We start from the raw sequence: 25,457 nt of genomic DNA, 5'->3' as shown, positions 1-25,457 counted from the left end.
TTATTCACTTGCCTATCTATTAGTTTGTGGTCAAGGAAGGTGATTTAATCAGCCTTATATTATAATATCTGAGAGTGCCCAAACATAATAAACCACAAGGACTGTTTGTTGAATAAAAAACAATTATTGTAATATTTTAGGAAGTCACTTTTAATAATTGTATTTATAGATAATGCTGTCCTGAACTCTGGAATAAGACATACTGAAGAACCTATGGAACAAAGGAAAAATGTAACTGAGTTTGTCCTCTTGGGGCTCACTCAGAGTGTCCAGGGGGAGGAAATTTTATTTGTCATGTTCTTCTTGCTCATTTACATTGTGACCATGGTGGGCAACATACTCATTTTCCTGACTGTCGTGGTCAGCCCAGCACTGGATTCCCCTATGTACTTCTTTGGCTACTTATCATTTATGGATGCTTTTTATTCTACTTCAATCACCCCAAATACAAATACAATTTCTATGAGAAGAAAACCATTTCATTTCAAGCTTGCATGACCCAGCTTTTTACAGAGCATCTATTTAGTGGTGCTGAGGTTTTTCTCCTGGTTTTCATGGCCTATGACCGCTACCTGGCTATCTGCAAACCCTTGCATTATTTGACAATCATGAATCAGAGAGTGTGTGTTCTGATGCTGCTATTGGCTTGGGTTGGTGGGTTTTTGCGTGCTCTACTTCAAAAATATTATTTTTTTTTACAACCTTCCGTTCTGTGGCCCTAACGTCGTTGACCACTTTGGGTGTGACACGTATCCTTTGTTAAAACTTGCCTGCACTGACACCCACAGTAGTTGCCAGTGATGGGGCGATCTGTGTGACCATTTTCACACTCTTGCTCATCTCCTACGGGGTCATTCAGCGCTCCTTGAAGAACCTTGGTCAGGAAGGGAGACGCAAAGCCTTGTCCACCTGTGGCTCCCACATGACTGTGGTGGTCCTCTTCTTTGTGCCCTGTATTTTTACGTATTTGAGACCTCCTGTTACCTTACCCATTGATAAATACTTCGCTGTGTTTTACACCATTGTCTCCCCTATGCTGAACCCTCTAATCTATACTCTGAGAAATGGGGAGATGCAAAATGCCATGAAAAAGCTATGGGTCAGAAAAAAGCAACGAAGCAGCTGCAAAATATATTACTTATTTTCAACAAACAATTGCTCTTTCAATGAGCAGGGAAAGTCATGTGTGATTTTTTTTTTTTTACTGTAATAAATGTCTCCTCAGTTTAAATAACTTGGGTATGACGAAATAGGTTTATCATTTGAATACTTCCAATGATCAAAGTAACCTTATAAAATTTTCATATTTTCCTAATGCAAAGTATATATTTAGTTTGAAATACATTTTTATGATTTCTGCAATTTTTGAGGAAAATGTATATAGTTTGGGGGTATAAAATATCTCTATTGAAGCGATAGATTTATCTTCTATATGATGAGTTATGCTGCAGCTAATACTGCAAATTTATTTAATTAGGGAAAGGTTTTCTCATGTTTTTCTCTTCAAAAATGTAATATTCTTCAGAATAGAGCTCATTACAGATTTCAGGAAAAATAATTTAAAAAAATATGATTAAAAACTTGGTCTATTCCTCCATACACAAAGACATTCCATATTAACATTTGAAGTAGATTTCTTATTTCTCTATGAGATTCTTTATACACATTATTTAATTTCTATTGTTTAGCACATTAATGTTGAAGAAGAATGTTTCAGTCATAATATTATTGAGGAGGTTATGTTTGTAAAAATAATCGAAAGACTAAAGTTTTATACAGAAAAATAAACAAACCTTACTTAATATTCCAATTTGGTAATCACATTATTGCCTCATTTTTGTCAGCTTTGCTTGGAGTTACATTTTCATAAAGGTGGCTCATTTCGCTTTCCAGATACTTTGCAGTACCTGGTAAAACCCCTGATACATTTTCAGTATCCTGGTCACTTTTTTGCTTACATAACCTTCTGTAAAGACCCAGGCACGTGGGTCTCTCTCCTGCTTACATAACCTTCTGTGAAGACCCAGGCACGTGGGTCTCTCTCCTGTGTAAATTTAGCACAATCTATCATCTGTGCACTTTAAATATTCAGTTTGGAACATGACACCTAAATGTTTGGGGTTATGTCATTGTTAAGAAAGATTCTGACAATATATACCATTATTATTTCTCTTATTGATATAATAGAGATTGCTAGGTAATAAAGTCACCAGAATATATTGTTTTATTTGACAGAAATAGCATTCATAAAATCCTCCTCTGAATCAGGCTTGAAACAAAATATTATCTGCCTCTAATAAGGTCAGTGCATGTGGTCAAAGAGGATTATTATTTTGCCTCTCTTGTTTACTCTGGTTTCATGAGGGGCTAAGGCTATAGGGTGATGAGTGCTTTTTACTAGTAAATTACACTGTGTGAGCGGAGAAGGCGATGGCACCCCACTCCAGTATTCTTGCCTGGAAAATCCCATGGACGGACGAGCCTGGTAACCTGCAGTCCATGAGGTCTCTAAGAGTCAGACATGACTCAGCGACTTCACTTTCCCTTTTCCCTTTCATGCATTGGAGAAGGAAATGGCAACCCACTCCAGTGTTCTTGCCTGGAGAATCCCAGGGATGGGGGAGCCTGGTGGGCTGTCGTCTATGGGGTCGCACAGAGTCGGACACGACTGTAGTGACTTAGCGGCAGCAGCACACTGTGTGAGAAGCCTCATATCCTGATTTTTATCCCTATTACCTGAAGATTTCTCATATTATCTCAGTGAAAGTGCTAGTCACTTAGTCGTGTCCGACTCTTTGTGACGCTATGGACTGTATCTCGCTAGGCTCCTCTGTCCATGGACTTCTCCAGGCAAGAATATTGGAGTGGCTTGCCATGTCCTTCTCCAGGGGAACTGCCTGACCCCGGGATCAACCCCGTGTCTCCTGAATTACACACAGATTCTTTACCATCTGAGCCATCAGGGAAGCCCTTTATGATCTCAAAGTCTTCTCAAATAAAATACTAATCACCAAATAATAACAAGCCTTTGGGTTTATCAGAACTTATGTAATTTATTTCTCCACTTTGGGGTGTTGCTATCGACTGAAAGTTTATTTTCCTCTCCAAAATCATAAGTTAAATCTTTTCTAAATGTGATGGTATTGGGAGGGGGGCCCTTTGGGTAATGAGTAGGTCATAAAAGTTTAACCCTGATGAGTGGAATTGATGCCTTTATAAAGAAACATCAGACGGTTCACTTAACTCTTTGGCATGTGAGGACAAAGGAAAAAGAGAAAAAAAAAGGCTGTATGTGAACTAGGGACAGGACCTCACCAGATATGGAATCTGTCAGCACCTTAATCTTGGATTTCCTAGCCACCAAACTGCTGAAAGATAAACACATATTGCTTAATCTTCTAGCCTATGATGTTCCATAAAAGCAGGCCATGTATACCAAGACATATGTTTAGTTAATTTTCAAACTTGTGTAGTTATTTCAAGTAATAAGATAAAAATATTTGCTAACTCTCTATTTTCCTTAGTCTATCAGCTTCCTAAAATAAGGGACATGGTTCTGTCTTTGCATTTTCTATTCCTTGCACAGTGTATGGGTCATAGAATCCACTCTATAGATTTTGTCAATTATCAGAGTTATTGATCTATGGAATGAGAATCGTTACTGAAAGGTTATGATTAACTCTTTTTACATTAAATATGCTTACAAATAATACTATTCTTTGACATCTCTTACAAACATTTATTCTATTGTTTATGTTAAATTTTAAGGGTTTTATATACAGCTTTTATTGTCATATTTTTCTTTTTATTTCTTCTACCACATTACTTTTGGAAAGTTTCATTTCCTAGCAATTATTTTTAAGTTATAACCTATTTTTTTTAAAACAATTGATGGTATAATGCCATTTGAAGAAACATGGATGAACCGAGAGAGTATCATACCAAAGTAAGTCAGAAAAAGAAAGACAAATAGCATACAATATCATTTATACGTGGAATCTAAAATATAACACAAATAAATCTTTCTACAGAATAGAAACAGACTAAAGACACTGAAAACTTATTTGTGGTTGCCAAAGGGAATGCCAAAGAATGCTCAAACTACTGTACAATTGCACTCATCTCACACGCTAGTAAAGTCATGCTCAAAATTCTCCAAGCTAGGCTTCAGCAATATGTGAACCATGAACTTCCAGATGTTCAAGCAGATTTTAGAAAAGGCAGAGGCACCAGAGATCAAATTGCCAACATCCGCTGGATCATCAAAAAAGCAAGAGAGTTCCAGAAAAACATCTATTTCTGTTTCATTGACTATACCAAAGCCTTTGACTGTGTGGATAACAATAAACTGTGGAAAATTCTGAAAGAGATGGGAATACCAGACCACCTGACCTGCCTCTTGAGAAACCTGTATGCAGGTTAGGAAGCAACAGTTAGAACTGGACATGGAAAAACAGACTGGTTCCAAATAGGAAAAGGAGTGCGTCAAGGTTGTATATTGTCACCCTGCTTATTTAACTTATATGCAGAGCACATCATGAGGAACGCTGGGCTGGAAGAAGCACAAGCTGGAATCAAGATTGCCGGGAGAAATATCAATAACCTCAGATATGCAGATGACACCACCCTTATGGCAGAAAGTGAAGAGGAACTCAAAACCCTCTTGATGAAAGTGAAAGAGGAGAGTGAAAAGGTTGGCTTGAAGCTCAACATTCAGAAAACGAAGATCATGGCATCTGGTCCCATCACTTCATGGGAAATAGATGGGGAAATAGTGGAAACAGTGTCAGACACTATTTTGTTGGGCTCCAAAATTACTGCGGATGCTGATTGCAGCCATGAAATTAAAAGACGCTTACTCCTTGGAAGGAAAGTTATGACCAGCCTAGATAGCATATTAAAAAGCAGAGACATTACTTTGCCAACCAAGGTCGGTCTAGTCAAGGCAATGGTTTTTCCCGTGGTCATGAATGGATGTGAGAGTTGGACTGTGAAGAAAGCTGATCACCGAAGAATTGATGCTTTTGAACTGTGGAGTTGGAGAAGGCTCTTGAGAGTCCCTTGGGCTGCAAGGAAATCCAACCAGTCCATTCTAAAAGAGATCGATCCTGGGTGTTCATTGGAAGGACTGATGCTAAAGCTGAAGCTGCAATACTTTGGCCACCTCATTCGACGAGTTGACTCACTGGAAAAGAGTCTGATGCTGGGAGGGATTGTGGGTAGGAGGAGACGGGGACGACAGAGAATGCGATGACTGGATGGCATCACCGACTCGATGGACATGGGTTTGAGTGAACTCCGGGAGTTGGTGATGGACAGGGAGGCCTGGCGTGCTGTGGTTCATGGAGTCGGGAAGAGTCAGACGCGACTAAGTGACTGAACTGAACTGAACTGAAGGGGTTATTTGGGGAGAGGGATGGAATGAGAGTTTAGGATTAGCAGATGGAGATTATTATATATGCATTATATAGGCAACAAGGTCCTACTGTACAGCACACGGAACAATATTCAATGTCCTGTGATAAATCAATAAAACCCCATAAAAAATATATGAAAAAGAATGTGTGTGTGTATATGTATATGTATAATGGAGTCACTTTGCTGTGTAGCAAAAACTAAAGCATTGTAAATCAGCTACCCTTCAATAAAAGAAATAAAAATTCAATTATTCATTAACAATCTATAATTTAATTTTATTTGTGACAGGGAAATATTGAAGCCTGTTTTTCCCCAACAGATAAAATAATCTATCAACATAATCATTAATTTCAGTTTATTTGACAACTTTCTTTTTACTATGTGAGGTATTGCACCACCTAGAAGGCTGAATTCTGAGGAACTTGCTCTTCCTCATAGCTTTCCTCCTTTGCTACCTTCTCCTCCTGCTCTAAACATCAGGCTCATTTTGAAAAGTTTGCAAACTTCTCATAAAAGTATATTCAGCTTGTCATGACATTATATATTTATTTTGATGAAACTGCATGTTTTAATATTACATTTTCTCATCCAAAATAAGACACATATCATAAAGTACTCACTGATGTCTCAACAGTAATTTGTAAGTATCTCCATAGAGTGTATACAAATCTTGTCTTTTTGTATTTGCATTTGATTTACTGACACATTTTCAATGAACAGCTCAGAGAAGATTCACTGTGGTGTTGGAGAAGACTCTTGAGAGTCCATTGGACAGCAAGGAGATAAAGCCAGTGAATCCTAAAGGAAATCAGCCCTGAATATTCATTGGAAGGACTAATGTTGAAGCTGAAACTCCAGTACTTTAGCCACCTGATGTGAAGAGCCAATTCACTGGAAAGGACCTTGATGCTGGGAAAGATTGAGGGCAGGAGGAGAAGGAAGCAACAGAGGATGAGATGGATGGATGGCATCACCATCATTAGCAGACATGGGTTTGAGCAAGCTCTGGGGGGTGGTGAAGGACAGGGAAGCCTGGCTGCTGCAGTCCATGGGGTCACAAAGGGACCTGACTGAGACCCTGAACGACGACAACAATAACAAAAAGTCTCCACGTTGTGGTACAGAGAGGGGTATCTCCAAAGATCCCGACACTGCCTCTGGGTTGAGAATCTGAAATTCACCGTCAAGGACACTAAAGCAGAAAATACACCTGTAGTCCTGGAGAGGCTGAGTGTGAGAAAGTCAGAGAGAGAGAATTATGCAAAGCCACGAGGATCCATCTCAAATATTCATCAAAGAACTGATCTATGTGTGCATCTGAGGAAAATACGTGGGACTGGGGAGAGATTTACCCAGATGAATTAGAGAAGAGAGCTTGGTTCTCAAACTAGGCCAGGAAGAGAGCCTACTCTCATTAGCTGGAAAACCTCACGTTTACAGGGGCAGTGCTGTTGGTTGAATACTTAGAAAATTTTTAATTAGTTGTGGGACGTGACTAGTTCTAGACTGAGCGTATCCCAGGACCAACTTCAAGACCTGTATCAGCAATATATTAAAAAACAAATCCTCAAAGAAAACACCCAAGGGAATCAAAACAAGTATTTTCAAAATTTTGTGTGTTTGCTAATGTGAGCTATTAATCTAATTATTCCCACTTGATGCCCTGTGTCATGCTGGTGTAAGGGTTATACTAGGTGCATAGAATGCATTAGGAAGTACATTGTATCATTACGTCTATGAAAGTGTTGTGTAACAAGTAATTTCCTGATTAGTTGTCATGTAAAAGTAATCGATTAAAGCTCCATGGGAATGAACTATCTTGCAGGAGAATGTTAGGACTCTAAACATTCAGTTTGTTTGCTCTTAGATTATCCCAGTTTTAAATTATTTCTCATCGTGTGTTTAGATCATTGTGTTTTTTATATCAATGGTCTGTTTTCTTTTCTTGGCAAGTTAAGTGCCATACGTTCTTTTATCATATCATTTTGTTGTCTTTTTAAAATCTGTGGAATCTGCAGTGATGGCCCTCTCTTCAATCTTGATTCTGATAATTTGGTTTTTCTCTTGTTTTTTCTTAGTCCATTTGGCTAGAAATTATAATTTATGCAATGTTAAAAAGGATCAATTCCTGGTATTCTTTACTTTATATAAATTACTCTTTTAATGATGTATGGCTTCTCAACATTTTCCACACTATTTATTTTAAATTTTCTTTTTTAGCATTTTGAGATAGAAGCTTAGTTCATTCTTTTTTTTTATGTAATTAATTTATTTTTTATTGGAGGCAAATTATTTTACAATATTATATTGGTTGGTTTTGCCATACATTGATATGAATTTGCCCCGGGTTTACATAAGTTCCCCCTCCTGAACCCCCCTCCCACCTCCCTCCTCCCTTTATCCTCCCTCTGGGTCATCCCCGCATGCCAGCCCCGAGCATCCTATAACATGCATTGACCCTGAACTAGTGATTCGTTTCACATATGACAACATACGTGTTTCAATGCCATTCTCCCAAATCATCCCACCCTCACCCTCTCCCATAGAGTCCCAAAGACTGTTCTATACATCTGTGTCTCTTTTGCTGTCTCGTATACAGAGTTATCATTTGCATCTTTCTAAATTCCATATATATGTGTTAGTATACTGTATTGGTGTTTTTCTTTCTGGCTTACTTCACTCTGTATAATAGGCTCCAGTTTCATCCACCTCATTAGAACTGATTCAAATGTATTCTTTTTAATGGCTGAATAATACTCCATTGTGTATATGTACCAAAGCTTTCTTATCCATTCGTCTGCAGATGGACATTTAGGTTGCTTCCATGTCCTGGCTATTATAAACAGAGCTGCAATGAATATTGGAGTACACGTGTCTCTTTCAATTCTGGTTTCCTCGGTGTGTATGCCCAGGAGTGCGATTGTTGGATCATATGGCAGTTCTATTTCCAATTTTTTGAGGAATCTCCACACTGTTCTCCATAGTGGCTGTACTAGTTTGCATTCCCACCAACAGTGTAAGAGGGTTCCTTTCTCTCCACATCCTCTCCAGCATTTATTGCATGTAGACTTTTGGATAGCAGCCATTCTGACAGGTGTGAAATGGTATCTCATTGTGGTTTTGATTTGCATCTCTCTGATTATGAGGGATGTTGAGCATTTTTTCTTGTGTTTGTTAGCCATCTTTATGTCTTCTTTGGAGAAATGTCTGTTTAGTTCTTTGGCCCATTTGTTGATTGGGTCATTTATTTTTCTGGAATTGAGCTGCAGGAGCTGCTTGTATAATTTGGAGATTAATCCTTTATCAGTTGCTTCATTTGCTATTATTTTCTCCCATTCTGAAGGCTGTCTTTTCACCTTACTTATAGTTTCCTTTGCTGTGCAGAAGCTTTTGAATTTAATTAGGTCCCATTTGTTTATTTTTGTTTTTATTTCCAATATTCTGGGAGGTGGGTCATGTAGGATCCTGCTGTGATTTATGTCGGAGAGTGTTTTGCCTATGTTCTCCTCTAGGAGTTTTATAGTTTCTGGTCTTACATTTAGCTCTCTAATCCATTTTGAGTTTATTTTGGTGTATGGTGTTAGGAAGTGTTCTAGTTTCATTCTTTTACAAGTGGCTGACCAGTTTTCCCAGCACCACTTGTTAAAGAGACTGTCTTTTCTCCATTTGATATTCTTGCCTCCTTTGTCAAAGATGAGGTGTCCGTAGATGCGTGGATTTATCTCTGGGCTTTCTATTTTGTTCCATTGAGCTATATTTCTGCCTTTATGCCAGTACCATACTGTCTTGATGACTGTGGCTTTGTAGTAGAGCCTGAAGTCCGGCAGGTTAATTCCTCCAGTTCCATTTTTCTTCCTCAAGATTGCTTTGGCTATTCGAGGTTTTTTGTATTTCCATACACATTGTGAGATTGTTTGTTCTAGTTCTGTGAAAAATATCTTTGGTAGCTTGATAGGGATTGCATTGAATGTATAAATTATTTTGGGTAGTATACTCATTTTTACAATATTTATTCTTCCAATCCATGAACATGGTATATTTCTCAATCTATTAGTGTCCTCTTTGATTGCTTTCAGTAGTGTTTTATAGTTTTCTATGTACAAGTCTTTTGTTTCCTTAGGTAGATATATTCCTAAGTATTTAATTCTTTTCGTTGCAATAGTGAATGGAATAGTTTCCTTAATTTCTCTTTCTATTTTCTCATTATTGGTGTATAGGAATGCAAGGGATTTCTGTGTGTTGATTTTATATCCTTCAACGTTACTGTAATCATTGATTAGCTCTAGTAGTTTTCTGGTAGAGTCTCTAGGGTTTTCTGTGTAGAGGATCATGTCATCAGCGAACAGTGAAAGTTTTACTTCTTCTTTTCCAATTTGTATTCCTTTTATGTCTTTTTCTGCTCTGATTGCTGTAGCCAAAACTTCCAGAACTATGTTGAATAGTAGTGGTGAGAGTGGGCACCCTTGTCTTGTTCCTGACTTAAGGGGAAATGCTTTCAGTTTTTCACCGTTGAGGATAATGTTTGCTGTGGGTTTGTCATATATAGCTTTTATTATGTTGAGGTATGTCCCTTCTATTCCCACTTTCTGGAGGGTTTTTATCATAAACGGATGTTGAATTTTGTCGAAGGCTTTCTCTGCATCTATTGAGATAATCATATGATTTTTATTTTTCAGTTTGTTAATGTGGTGTATTACGTTGACTGATTTGCGGATATTGAAGAATCCTTGCATTCCTGGGATAAAGCCCACTTGGTCATGATGTATGATCTTCTTAATATGCTGTTGGATTCTGATTGCTAGAATTTTGTTAAGGATTTTTGCATCTAGGTTCATCAGTGATATTGGCCTGTAGTTTTCTTTTTTTGTGGGGTCTTTACCAGGTTTAGGGATCAGGGTGATGGTGGCCTCATAGAATGAGTTTGGAAGTTTCCCTTCCTCAGCAATTTTCTGGAAGAGTTTGAGTAGAATAGGTGTTAGCTCTTCTCTAAATTTTTGGTAGAATTCAGCTGTGAAGCCGTCTGGACCTGGGCTTTTGTTTGCTGGGAGATTTTTTATTACAGTTTCAATTTCCGTGCTTGTGATGGGTCTGTTCAGATTTTCTACTTCTTCCTGGTTCAGTTTTGGAAAGTTGTATTTTTCTAGGAATTTGTCCATTTCTTCCAGGTTATTCATTTTATTGCCATATAGTTCCTGATAGTATTCTCTAATAATCCTTTGTATTTCTGTGTTGTCAGTTGTGATCTCTCCATTTTCATTTCTAATTTTATTGATTTGGTTCTTCTCCCTTTGTTTCTTGATAAGTCTGGCTAGTGGTTTGTCAATTTTATTTACCTTCTCAAAGAACCAGCTTTTGGCTTTGTTGATTTTTGCTATAGTCGCTTTTGTTTCTTTTGCATTTATCTCTGCCCTAATTTTTACAATTTCTTTCCTTCTACTGACCCTGGGGTTCTTCATTTCTTCCTTTTCTAGTTGCTTTAGATGTAGAGTTAGGTTATTTAGTTGACTTTTTTCTTGTTTCTTGAGGTGTGCCTGTATTGCTATGAACTTCCCCCTTAGCACTGCTTTTACAGTGTCCCAGAGGTTTTGGGTTGTTGTGTTTTCATTTTCATTCATTTCTATGCATATTTTGATTTCTCTTTTGATTTCTCCTATGATTTGTTCGTTGTTCAGCAGCGTGTTGTTCAGCCTCCATATGTTGGCATGTTTAATAGTTTTTCTCCCATAATTGAGATCTAATTTTACTGCATTGTGGTCAGAAAAGATGCATGGAATGATTTCAACTTTTTTGAATTTACCAAGGCTAGATTTATGGCCCAGGATGTGATCTATCCTGGAAAAGGTTCCATGTGCACTTGAGAAAAAGGTGAAATTCATTGTTTTGGGGTGAAATGTCCTATAGATATCAATTAGGTCTAACTGGTCTATTGTATCATTTAAAGATTGTGTTTCCTTGTTAATTTTCTGTTTAGTTGATCTATCCATAGATGCAAGTGGGGTATTAAAATCTCCCACTATTATTGCATTATTGTTAATTTCCCCTTTCATACTTGTTAGTAATTGTCTTACATATTGCGGTGCTCCTATGTTGGGTGCATAAATATTTATAATTGTTATATCTTCATCTTGGATTGATCCTTTGATCATTATGTAGTTTCCTTCTTTGTCTCTTTTCACGGCCTTTGTTTTAAAGTCTATTTTATCTGATATGAGTATTGCTACTCCTGCTTTCTTTTGGTCTCTATTTGCATGGAATATCTTTTTCCAGCCCTTCACTTTCAGTCTGTATGTGTCCCTCGTTTTGAGGTGGGTCTCTTGCAGACAACATATATGGGGGTCTTGTTTTTGTATCCATTCAGCCAGCCTTTGTCTTTTGGTTGGGGCATTCAACCCATTGACGTTTAAGGTAATTATTGATAAGTACGATCCCGTAGCCATTTTCTTTATTGCTTTGGGTTCGAGTTTATACACCCTTTCTGTGTTTCCTGTTTAGAAAAGATCCTTTAGCATTTGTTGGAGAGCTGGTTTGGTAATGCTGAATTCTCTCAGCTTTTGCTTGTCTGTAAAGCTTTTGACTTCTCCTTCATATTTGAATGAGATCCTTGCTGGGTACAGTAGTCTGGGCTGTAGGTTATTTTCTTTCATCACTTTAAGTATGTCTTGCCATTCCCTCCTGGCCTGAAGAGTTTCTGTTGAAAGATCAGCTGTTATCCTTATGGGAATCCCCTTGTGTGTTATTTGCTGTTTTTCCCTTGCTGCTTTTAATATTTGTTCTTTGTTTTTGATCTTTGTTAATTTGATTAATATGTGTCTAGGAGTATTTCGCCTTGGGTTTATCCTGTTGGGGACTCTCTGGGTTTCTTGGACTTGGGTGATTATTTCTTTCCCTATTTTAGGGAAGTTTTCAACTATTATCTCCTCAAGTATTCTCTCATGGTCTTTCTTTTTGTCTTCTTCTTCTGGGATTCCTATGATTCGAATGTTGGAGCGTTTAACATTGTCCCAGAGGTCTCTAATATTGTTCTCATTTCTTTTAATTTGTTTTTCTTTTTTCCTCTCTGTTTCATTTATTTCTACAATTCTATCTTCTAGCTCGCTTATCCTGTCTTCTGCCTCTGTTATTCTACTGTTTGCTCCCTCCAGAGTGTTTCTGATCTCATCTATTGTATTATTCATTGTATATTGACTCTTTTTTATTTCCTCTAAGTCCTTATTAAACCTTTCTTCCATCTTCTCAATCCTTTTCTCCAGGTTATTTATCTGTAACTCCATTTTGCTTTCAAGATTTTGAATCATTTTCACCACCAAAATTCGAAATTCTTTTTCATGTAGATTCCCTATATCTTCCTCTTTTGTTTGTGTTGGTGGGCATTTATCTTGTTCCTTTACTTGCTGGGTATTTCTCTGCCTCTTCATCTTGCTTATAATGCTTTGCTTGGGGTGGCCTTTCCCTCTTCTGGCCATTTGTGGAGATCTCTTTATTATGTAGTTTCCTCTCTGTGTGTGGGGTTGTGCAGGTGACTTGTCAAGGTTCCCTGGTTATGTAAGCCTGTGTCGGTGTTCTGGTGGGTGGAGCTGGATTTGTTCTCTCTGGAGCGCAATGAAGTGTCCAGTAATGAGTTATGAGATGTCAGTGGGTTTGGAGTGACTTTGGGCAGCCTGTATATTGAAGCTCAGGGCTAGTTTCCTGTGTTACTGGAGAATTTGCGTGGTATGTCTTGCTCTGGAACTTGTTGACCTTTGGGTTTAGCGTAGGTATGGAGACGTTTGATGAGCTCCTATCGATTAATGTTCCCTGGAGTCAGGACTTCTCTGGTGTTCTCAGGATTCGGGCTTAAGCCTCTTGCCTCTGGTTTTTGGTCTTATTCTTGGAGTAGTCTCTAGACGTCTCTATCTGTCATTTCCAATGTGGTTCCCTCTGTTTTAGCTTCTGTCTGCTGGTCTCTTCAGTGTCTAATTTCCGCCCTGATACTAGGGGGTGGGTGGACACTTTTTAAGGCTCAGTTGTTCAGTCCTGTTCTGGGAAGGGAGGACCGCTGCAGACGAATATCTCTGGCGTCTGTGGGGAGTGCTCGCAGCGTCTCGGCCACACTGGGTTTGCCCCCGCTCACAGCACGTATGCTGTCCCAGTCTACACTGCACAGGCTCTAGGTTGCTCTGCCGGGAACTGTCCGAGGCCGGCACCGGGTTGTATGCACTTCCCAGGTCTGAGCGGCTCAAGTTCAGGTTCTCAGGTACTCCACAAAGGCGCAGACTTGGTTGGGCCTGCGTTTTGTGCCTTCCCCAGTCCGAGCAGCTCATGGGACCAGGTGTTTGGCGAGCACGGTCTCTGCGACTTATCGCCTCCCCAGTCCCCGCCACTCAGTTTTCTGGGTGTACAACCGACACACCTTCTCAGGGGGATATCGACCGGCCCGAGCCCAAGAAGTCCTGATTAGCAACAAGCCTGTCTGCAGTTTGTATCGGATGCCTTTCTGGGGCCGCGGTTGCCCGCTCCGGCTCTGGCTGCGCTCCCTGCCTGTCTGGGCAGGGGATGGGGGATGGGCCGACCGCAGCCGGCTCGCTCTGCTCAGTCCTTTATTCTGTGAGCGGGGCTGGCCGAGTCATAGGTTAGAGCTTTCCGCCTTTTCGTGGGGAAGCTATCCCACAGTCTGCTTTGCTCTCCCCAGTTCTCTCAAATTGTTCTCGCGGCATTCAAGCCCAGTCCTCTCTCTAAGCAGTTCAGCTGGCTCCTCCCTGCCCAGCCCCCGCTTGCTAATGGCGTATGCAGGCGTCCACGCTGCTTCTCCACTGGGAGTTACCGTTTGGCGGGTAATCTGTGGGTTTTAAAAAAATCTTAAAAAAAAAAGAGGGTTATATGGCCCTCTGAGCTTCCAAGGCTCGCCACAGATTCGCCAGTGAGAATGTTTCCTGGTGTTTGGAAACTTCTCTCTTTTTAAAGCCTCCCTTCCCTGGACGGAGCTCCGTCCTTACTTCTTTTGTTTCACTTTTTATCTTTTATGTTTTTTCCTACCTCCTTTCGAAGACATTGGGCTGCTTTTCTGGGTGCCTGACGTCCTCTGCCAGCATTCAGAAGTTGTTTTGTGGACTTTACTCGCGTTCAAAAGTTCTTTTGATGAATTTGTGGAGGAGAGAGTGGTCTCGCCGTCCTATTCCTCCGCCATCTTGTCAAGGCAACCTAGTTCATTCTTTAAAGTGTCTATTGTTTTCTAATATTTGCATTTAAATCTACAAAATTTTCTCTAATCACACAGTTAGCTGCATCCAGCTAATTTATACACACTGCAATGTATTATACATAGTCCTCTATGTATATTAATATATTTATCTTTTATAAATATTTTTCATGTAGTTTTTATATACATGTATATCATAATGTTTCTGTTGAAAATATATTTTTGAAAATAGTCATGAATGATTTTAGGCTAAATAATTGGAAAATATTACATTTTTTTATAAATTTCTATTTAAAGTACATATGTGCTTTATGATTTAAGTTCTTAGAAATATATTGCAAATTGTGTCATGGCCTTAGGTGTTTTCTACTTTGATGGATGCCCCGTGAGAACTTTGAGATGAATGGAACAGTCCCACAAATACTTTTTTCTTTTCCTAGTATGATACTAAAACTGATAAAAGTTTCTATCAATTGTGTCTGAAATTATGTGACACCTTTTATCTGCATTTGAAATAAGGTTTAAATGACTTGTTCTGAAATTAACATTCATGATTGCAAATTGGTTCAGATATCATCTTCAAAGATAAAGCTTAAGCTTAAAAAGATTTGCTTGTTTTGAAGAACATAATTTCACAAGAATGTTTTCACATATTTCATTTCTGCCCAGATTTGAATTCTCTTTGGGTGATATGACCTAAATTTGCTTTTCATGATTTTTTCCCAGAGGGCAGAATTCTATGTCTTGTTCCACACGGTGATTGTTCTTGTACCATCTCTGGAGATCTACCCTCAAAATTATGATTAAGGTCCCAATGAATTTAATTAGACAAAATCATACTTGGAGATGCAGGAATTGAATGACTCAGTTGTATGTGCTGCACTTAAATGTAGACAAAGTGCTTACAGCCCTTTGCCAGGACCTGAGGAGCGTTTGTCTACAACAGTAGACATGATTGGCTTCTTCTGGAGCTGAAATGATGGACTCAGAACATAATCAAATGTGTATATGAAATTATTTGCCATCCTTCAGGAACACTAAAGTTCAACAACACTGTATGAAGACAGGACAGTAAGTGATTAATAATCAAAATGTTGCAACCGCTATTTCACTATTTTACTTTGACTGCTATAAGCGCAAACAGGAAATATTTTATTATATTTTATTAAATATTTAAAATATTTTATTATAAACAATTTACACATAGTTTGAAGTTTTTTCTCTCTGTCTGATTAACACACTGATTTAATATTCATTTGTTATCAGGACAAATCCAGCCAACAGTGAACATTCTGAGTTTCTGTTCACAATCAAGATTCAGAGATCCTTAGGAAATAGAACGTTCATATTCATTTTGAAAATCTCAGTAATTTGAAAAGTAATTTTTAAAAATAACTGAGATGATTTTGATGTTCTTCAATCATGGAAAGCTTTGGTCACAAGGAAGCAGTTCAGGTGCTGTGAGGCTGCATGAATCTTGCTCTTTGCATTACCAGAGACAGCGTCAGTGCCTGAAGGACCAGCAGGAAAGAACCAGAGGCCAGAACACGAATTGAACAGCTTTCTTCACAGGCAGGTAACCCAGGAAGCACATTTAGAAACAAAACTCTGAACGAGGCTTTCAATTTTGCAAGAGTACGTTGGCGAGGTGAGCTTTCTTACTTGCTCAGTCATGTCCAACACTTTGGGACCATTTGGATTGTAGCCCACCAGGCTCCCCTGTCCATGGGATTTTCTAGGCAAGAATACTGGAGTGGGTTGCCATTTCCTCTGCAGAGGGATCTTCCTGACCCAGAGACTGAACCCGCACCTCCTGTGTAGCCTGCATAGAAGGCTGATTCTTTGCCCACTGAGCCATCAGGGAAGCCCAGGATGGGGTTAGAATTCAATCTTTTAGAGTTTTCCTTTGTGATTTTCATAATAAGTCATGTTAGAACTCCATGATGATTATTAAATATGTGGATTCAATAGATTGATTCTTTCCTGTAATACTTCTTATGACTAATTTCATATAATAATGATCTGGAAAAAAGTTACCTACTTGAAAATAAAGTATCCATAGAAATTAATTTCAAAGGAAATAATCTGGGGATAGTTTCATGGGTAGAGATATATAAATCTGATAATAGTTTTAAATTATATGTTCTCTAAACATTGTGTGTTAATTAAAAGATGAGGTATCACCTGTAGACCTTGACTGAGTGACCCTCAAGAACTTGAACAAATACTGTAATAAGCAAACCTTGACTTAAAGTCCTATTGTTTTGTTCACAGGTGCGCTTAGGCATCCTATCATGTTTGTTGGCCATTTAGAAGCAGTCTTCTGTTAATTTTTTTTATTCCATATTTCATGCTTTTATATATATCTTTTCTTCACTAGATGATAACTCTCTATATCATCCAATATGTAAGTCTTTCTTCAAGCATTTCATCTACTGCTATTTTGGTATCATTTCCTAAATCCTTAAAAAACATGAAATTGTCAAATAAACCTATTTGAGATTTCAAGGATTGGTTAAGAATATTCTTCCAACTCCAATTAAAATAAATAAATTAAAAAATAAAAGAATATTCTTCCAACCCTAGAATGAAGAAGTGTACCTCTTTTATGAAATGGATAGTAAAGTAAATCTTGCTTTACCTTTTAAATAAACTTTTAATCAATTTTTTATTTTTAATAGATATTAGCTATATGTACAATAATTAGCTTCCAGGTGGAAAGCTAATAGTAACACCTCATTTATTTAATGATGTATCCTTTTCCCATAAATGTCTCTAATTAATTGCCTCTCCATTAGTGTACAAGATTTTGAGTTTAAGGATGATGTTTTAATAAGCCTTGATCATAATAATAATCTGAAAGTATAAGAACCATACTGCTCATTTGTTGAATGAATGAACAAATTATCATAACACATCAGGACGTCAGTCATAATAATTATATTTATTGGAAATGTTGTCCTGAACTCTGAAATAAAAGATGCAGAAAGGCCTATGGAACAAAGAAACAAAGTAACTGAGTTTGTCCTCTTGGGGCTCACTCAGAGCCCCCAGGGTCAGAAAATATTACTTGTCGTCTTCTTGCTGATCTACATTGTGACCATGGTGGGCAATCTCCTCATTGTCCTGCCTGTGGCGTCCAGCCCAGCTCTGGATGCCCCTATGTACTTCTTTCTTGGCAACTTATCATTTATGGATGCTGTTTATTCTACTACAGTCACCCCAAATATGATTATAGACTTATTCTATGCAAAAAAAAATCATTTCATTCCAAGCTTGCATGATTCAACCTTTTACAGAGCACTTATTTGGTGGCGCTGAGATTTTACTCCTGGTAGTCATGGCCTATGACCGCTACATGGCCATCTGCAAACCTTTGCATTATATGACAGTCATGAATCAGCGGGTATGCGTTCTCTTACTGCTGTTAGCCTGGACTGGTGGGTTTTTACACGCTATCGTTCATATTCTCTCTGTTTACAATCTCCCCTTCTGTGGTCCCAATGTCACTGACCACTTCGGATGTGACATGTGCCCCTTGTTAACACTGGCTTGCACTGACATCTGTGTTATCGGCTTCACGGAGCTGGCCAATGACGGGGCCATCTGCGTGGTCCTCTTCAGGCTCTTGCTCATCTCCTACGGGGTCATCCTGCGCTCCCTGAAGAACCTTGGTCAGGGAGGGAGGCGCAGAGCCTGTCCACCTGTGGCTCCCACATCACTGCGGTGGTCCTCTTCTTTGTGCTCTGTATTTTTCTGTATGTGAGACCTCCTTCCACTTTGCCCTTCGATAAATCCTTGGCCGTGTTGGACACCATTGTCACCCATATGCTGAACCCTCTAATCTATACTCTGAGAAATGAACAGATGCAAAATGCCATGAAAAAGCTCTGGATCAAAAGAAGAAAATGAGGCCGTAGGGAAATATGTCACCTATTTTCAATGAAAAATTGCTCTTCTCAGGAAAGCAATGTGTGATTTTTTAACTGTAGTATCTCCTCACGCTAAATAACTTGGGTATGATGAAAAATATCTCTTATTGAATAATTTGAATGATCAAAATATACTTTAATATTTTCAAAATTTCCTAGTTCAAAAAAATATATATATATATTTGTTTGAAATACATTTTTATGATTTCCATGATTTCTTGGGGGAAGTACATATAATTTGGGGGTATAAAATGTCTCTTTGAGACTATAGATTTATGTTCTATATGATGAGTTAAACTATATAGTTAACACTGTTACTTTATTAGATTAGGGGAAGATTTTACCATATTTCTCTCCAAAATAATGGAATATTTTTCAGAATTAATAGGGTTTGTTATATTACAGATTTCAGAAAAAATAATTAAAAATATAAATTCCTCCACACACAAACACACTTATTAATATTTGAAGTATAGATACAATTTTTCTATCTGCAAGATACTTTATTTATACATAATTTTGTTTCTGTTGCTTAACATCTTAAGATTGAAGAAGAATGTTTCAAAGATTTAAATTTAATAGCAAGGCCATGTTTATAAAAATAATCTAAAGGAATGAAATTTTATGTAGAATAAAACTAAATCTTAATTTTCCAAGTGTTATAATTATGAATGTTTTAAAATAAATGTGCTATTTTAATATTTTTTGCTTTTATATTTCTATTACCATATCACTTTGGAAAAATTCCATTTCCTTCAAGTGATTTCATATATTTTAACCACTTTTTTGAAAATAACTTTAAAAAAAAAACTTTATGAAAGTGAAAGTCATGTCTGACTTTTTGTGACCCCATGGAATGTAGTCCATGGAATTCTCCAGGTCAGAATACTGGAGTGGGTAGCTGTTCCCTTCAGATCTTCCCAACTCAGGAATCAAACCCAGATCTTTCCCGCATTGCAGGTAGATTCTTTACCAGCTGAGCCACCAGGAAATTCCAAAAACACTTTATATTTTAATCCATCGAGAATTTATTTTCATTTGTCATGGGCAAAGACATAAGTCTATTTTCCCTAAAGAGGTAAAATAGTCTGCCAACAAAGTGATTCATTTCACATAGCTTGAAAAGTTTCTACTTAGTAGGTCATATTTTACACCATCTAAGATGTTCAATTCTGGGACACTTTCTCCTCTTCTCCATCTCCTCTCTCACATTTCCCTTATCCTCTAAACTTTAGGGTCGTTTTGTAAAGTTTGAAAATTTCCATAAAATCATATTTAGCACATAATTGCTCAATATGGTTAGGCTTTCCCTTCTCCAGGGGATCTTCCTGACCCTGGGATCGAACCCAGGTCTTCTGTATTGCAGGTGGATTCTTTACCAGCTGAGCCACAAGGGAAGCCCAAGAAAGCTGGAGCGGGTAGCCTATCCCTTCTCCAGGCGATATTCCTGACCCAGGAATCGAAATGGGGTCTCCTATATTGCAAGCAGATTCTTTACCAACTGGAAGTCCAGCATGTCACAGCACAACATAATTATTCTGAAGAAACTGGCATGTTTTAGTATTTTGTTTTCCTATCTAGAATAAATACATATTGTGAAGGATTAAATGATATCTCAAGAAAAGTTTTAATCATCTCCTAAAAGTGAAGACAAATCTTGCATTTTGGCTTCCTTTTTGAAAAAGAGGATTTTTTTATATATGTTTGATTCATGTTTTCAATGAACTGTTGGTCAGAAAGGTCTTAGTGTCTTTTGCTGGCCTGAACTAAAGCATAATTTTCAAAGCCATGGGCATATGTCTGTATCCAAACATTCATCGGTCTGTATTCAGCAATACACAACTGCGTGAGCTTCTACACACTCAGATCTGTATCACCTTCACGTGATTGTGACCACTTGTATATACATATTCAATAATATATAGTCTGTATTGAACTGCATGTCTGCATCTACATGTAAAAACAATCAGGTATGTATAAAACAATACATTGATCAGTACCTGATTACCAATAAGGATCCATTTGTTTATGTATATGTTTTTGATATAATCACACACAGGGATGCATCTTTCCATTCACTGGCCTTGTATCTGATCATATAAATTTAGGCAGAATGTGTCTGAACGATTCTTCTATTCCAAGTGGCATGAATTAAGGTCATTCTTTGGTAATCAGCATATTGTTGGGCTTTTAAGGAGGGTCCAAGAATGGTACCTTGGTAGGGTTGGCTATAAGACGGGGCCCTCTGGGTCTTTTTTCTTTTCCGAATAGATTCAGGGCTTTGTAGACAGTGTCTAACAAGTGAGGTTGCCAACTTGTAAAAAAGTCATCCTAGGACTCTCAGAGGGTGAAGGTAAAAACTTCCATGTTAGTTAAGTCTCATCTCATTTTATCAGCCTGAAGTCCCAGATCTCAAGTTCTAAATCTAGACTGCTTCCACATGTTAAAGGAAACAATTAACAAATGAAAAGGCAACCTGAAGAATTAGAGGAAATATTTGCAGATCACATATTCATAAGGAATTAATATCTAAAATATATAAGGAATTCCTACAACTAAATAACATAAAAACAAATAACCTGATTTAAAAATGGGAAAGGAACTGAATAGACATTTCTCCAATGAAAACATAGGAATCGCCACAGGAACATGAGAAGGTGCTCGACATCACTAATCATCAGAGAAATGCAACTCACAACAAAAGAGGAGATCGCCTTTCATCTGTTAGGATGGCCATATGAGATCTATATGAGACAAAAAAGTTTGGTGAGGATGTAGAGAAAAATGGAACTCTACTGTTAATTGGACTATAACTTTTTCAATCACTACAGTGAACATTAGGGAGGTTTCTCAATCTATTAAAAAGAAAACCATTGTATAATGCAATTCTGCTTTTGTATGTTTATTCAAGAATATGAAATCAGGAATCTCAAGGGTCATCTCTACTCCCGTGTTCATTGCAGCATTATTCACAATAGCCAAGAACTGGAAACAACCAAGTGCACACTGATGGATGAATGGATAGAAGAAATATGATATATATATATATATATATATATATATATATATATACACACACATGTATATATAATGGACTTTCATTCAGCAATATAAAAGAAGGGTATCTTGAAATTTGTGAAAACATAAAGGAATTTTAATGACACTATGCCAAGTGAAATAAGCAGAAATAGACAAATACTCTATGATCTCACTTATAAGTGAAATTAAGAAAACAAACAAAAAAACCACAGAGATGCAGAGAGAAGAATGTTGATTATCAAGGGCTGGAGGATGAGGGTTAAAAAATGCCATTAAGTTCAGTTCAGTTCAGTCCCTCAACCGTGTCCGACTCTTTGCCACTCCATGAACCGCAGCACACCAGGCCTCCCTGTCCATCACCAGCTCCTGGAGTCCACCCAAACCCATGTCCATTGAGTCGGTGATGCCATCCAGCCACCTCATCCTCTGTCGTCCCCTTCTCCTCCTGCGCTCAATCTTTCCCAACATCAGGGTCTTTTCAAATGAGTCAGCTCTGCATCAGGTGGCCAAAGGATTGGAGTTTCAACTTCAACATCAGTCCTTCCAATGAACACCCAGGATTGATCTCCTTTAGAATGGACTGGTTGGATCTCCTTATAGTTCAAGGGACTCTTAAGAGTCTCCTCCAACACCACAGTTCAAAAGCATCAATTCTTTGGCAATCAGCTTTCTTCACAGTCCAACTCTCACATCCGTACATGACCACTGGAAAAACCATAGCCTTGACTAGATGGACATTTGTTGGCAAAGTAATGTCTCTGCTTTTTAATACGCTGTCTAGGTTGGTCATAACTCTCCTTCCAAGGAGTAAGCATCTTTTAATTTCATGCCTGCAGTCACCATCTGCACTGATTTTGGAGCCCAAAAAAATAAAGTCAGCCACTGTTTCCACTGTTTCCCCATCTATTTGCCATGAAGTGATGGGACCAGATGCCATGACCTTCATTTTCTGAATGTTGAGCTTTAAGCCAACTTTTTCACTCTCCTCTTTCACTTTCATCAAGAGGCTTTTGAGTTCCTCTTCACTTTCTGCCATATGGGTGGTGTCATCTGCATGTCTGAGGTTATTGATATTTCTCCCAGCAATTTGATTCCAGCTTGTGCTTCTTCCAGTCCAGCGTTCCTCATGATGTACTCTGCATATAAATTAAATAAGCAGGGTGACAATATACAACCTTGACGTACTCCTTTTCCTATTTGGAACCAGTCTGTTGTTCCATGTCGAGTTCTAACTGTTGCTTCCTGACCTGCATACAGGTTTCTCAAGAGGCAGGTCAGGTGGTCTGGTATTCCCATCCATTTCGGAATTTTCCACAATTTATTTTGATCCACACAGTCAAATGCTTTGGCATAGTCAATAAAGCAGAAATAGATAGAGATGTTTTTTCTGGAACTCTCAGAATGTTATTAAACAGGAGTGCAATTTCAGATGGGAAATGATCCAATATGAAGATTTCATTTCTATCATGATCTCTATATTTTCATATTTGATCATTAGAGAGCTCTTCCCATACCTCTCATCTGACACTAACAGCAGCTCTGGAAGGTAGGCATTATTATGTTTATTCCCGTTTCACAGATGTAAAAAAATGAGATGCAAAAAAGTCAATATCTAGCCAATATAATAGACAGACCTGGTATTCAGATCTTCATTCTCCTAACTCCAAATATGATACTCATTCAAATATTTCACAGGATAGCAGAAGAAAGACTGCATTCATGAGAACCTCTCTTGTACTAATTTAATACTTTTTCTGTTACAACTACACACTTATATAGTGTGTTTGTACACATAAGCTTCAGTTCTAAGAAAACTGTGTGACCTACTAACATCTAGAATGATAAGGAATATAAAACAGAAAGAAGATGTTTGCCAGTAATCTCTTGGTACATACCTGATATACCTAATATGTAAAATTACATTGAATTTCTTTTTCTGTTGAGTAAAAGCTATTAGTAATTATAAAAGTTAATTGTACTATTTTTAACATACAGAAGTATTCTCAAATTGTCACAAAATATGATAAAATTAAAATGCAGGACTCTAATTTTACAAAAAAATGGAGGATAAGAAAGGACAAATAATTGGATCACAGAACATATAAGTCGGCTTTGAGCCCAAATACTCTTATTCTACAACGTGTGTTTTTTCCATTGTATCTAATTTCTTGGGGTTAGTGTTTGATTATGATTTGCTATATATTTTCTTGTTTACATACCATATGGATTGACACTTCATTAGTTTAACTATTATTAGTAGAAATTAAATGCAGGTGATTTTCAAAAGCACACAGTAAAATGTGTCCCAAAAGCAATTTCAGCATTAGAATTTGAAAACTGCAATAGGAGATTATTTATAAGAAACATCAAAAAAGAAAGAAAAGAAACAGGATACATTATTCCACAGTTAAATAAAGTACTTCTCAACTGAACAACTTACCTGACTTATAACTTATAAGACTTTGCTGTGGATTAATTTTGACTCTTTTTAAAAATGAAGTATGATGTGAATCCACACTGTGTGTGCATGTGTCCCCATCCTGAACCCCTCTCCCACCTCCCTCCCCATCCCATCCCTCTGGGTCATCCCAGTGCACCAATGCAAGGCAAAACTACTACAATATTGTAAAGTAATTAGCTCCAATTAAAATAAATAAATTTATATCAATAAATAAAAATGAAGTATGTTACTAAAATACAAATGTGTATATATGCCATAAACATGTTTATAGTTTCTTCTTTTGACAGAGACATCCAGGCTCCACTTCATGGGTGCCATATGTTCTATTGAAAAAATCAATGAACTCCATGATGTAACGATATATAGCAAGTGTATTTTTGTTAGGAAAACATTATATTGAGTAAGAAAACTAGTTTCAGAATCAGGAGACATGAGTTTTGTTTCACATTACTGCATTCTACAATCTTAGGTAGTTTTCCTCTATCTAAAAGTAGTTTACCCTAGGAAACTGGAAGTTGTGTCCAAGTTCTGTGATTTTGCCTAAGCCGTTATGTTTATTGACATAAATATTTATCATAATTGTTTCTACTTCAATTTGAAGGAACATTGAAAGATTTATGAGACCACAGCCCAGAACTTTTCAATTACTGGTAAACAATCTAGATGTCCTTCTGGGATCAAAGGATTTTGGTTTGGGCTAATCCCATGGGGTCACAGAGTCAGACATGATTTAGTGACTGAACAGCAATACAACATGAGTTCTGTCTTGAGTGCTTTAGTGTTTTGAGAACATGTTTCTCTATTGAACTAAAATGCACGAAGTTGTCCATAAGATTATTCTGGCAGGTATTGGGTTTTGTAAAGTTAGTCCCTGAAACGATCAAACATCAAAACACATTCAACTATTTTCTGATGTATGTATGATCCATACATAACATTTTTTGTTTTCATTCTAGTTTACCCTTCAAATTTGAGAATCTGTGTTGCTGTCTGTCCAGGGTTTTAAGCCACTGTTTTTGGATGTGTATTTTGGAAATAAACTTTTCTGGTATAGTGCCAAGAACTCTTCTTTTGAAAAATTATTTTCATGGGCAATCTTTGCTGATTTAGACCTAATTCCATGTGGCTCAGATGGTAAAGAATCTGCTTGAAATGTGGGAGACCTGAGTTTGATCCCTGGGTGAGGAAGATCCCCTGAAAAAGGGAATGGTAACCCACTTCAGTATTTTTGCCTGGAAATTCCATAAACAGAGCAGCCTGGGGACTGCAGTTCATGGGGCTGTAAAGAATCAGACATGCCTGAGCGCCTAACACTTTCACTTTCCACTCTTCCCCTTTTATGCTTCTCCAGTAGTCTTGCCTGGAGAAGCCCATGGTTGGAGAAGCCTGGTGGGCTGCAGTCCATGGGGTCACTAGGAGTCGGACAGGACTG

At 37.8% G+C, this 25,457-nt stretch overlaps 2 pseudogenes; both read left to right on the top strand.

Moving 5' to 3' along the window:
• The first annotated feature begins 213 nt into the window (after positions 1-213).
• Positions 214-1,210, top strand: LOC148775709 (olfactory receptor 4A47-like; annotated as a pseudogene).
• A 16,377-nt stretch (positions 1,211-17,587) lies between these two features.
• LOC129554137 (olfactory receptor 4A15-like) lies at positions 17,588-18,505 on the top strand (annotated as a pseudogene).
• Positions 18,506-25,457: the final 6,952 nt, after the last annotated feature.

This window comes from Moschus berezovskii, chromosome 14 (assembly GCF_049115385.1).
Source record: "Moschus berezovskii isolate FMDL1 chromosome 14, NW_MosBer_1.0, whole genome shotgun sequence".
Lineage (NCBI taxonomy): Eukaryota > Metazoa > Chordata > Mammalia > Artiodactyla > Moschidae > Moschus > Moschus berezovskii.
This window is presented reverse-complemented; position numbering and strand designations above follow the sequence as displayed.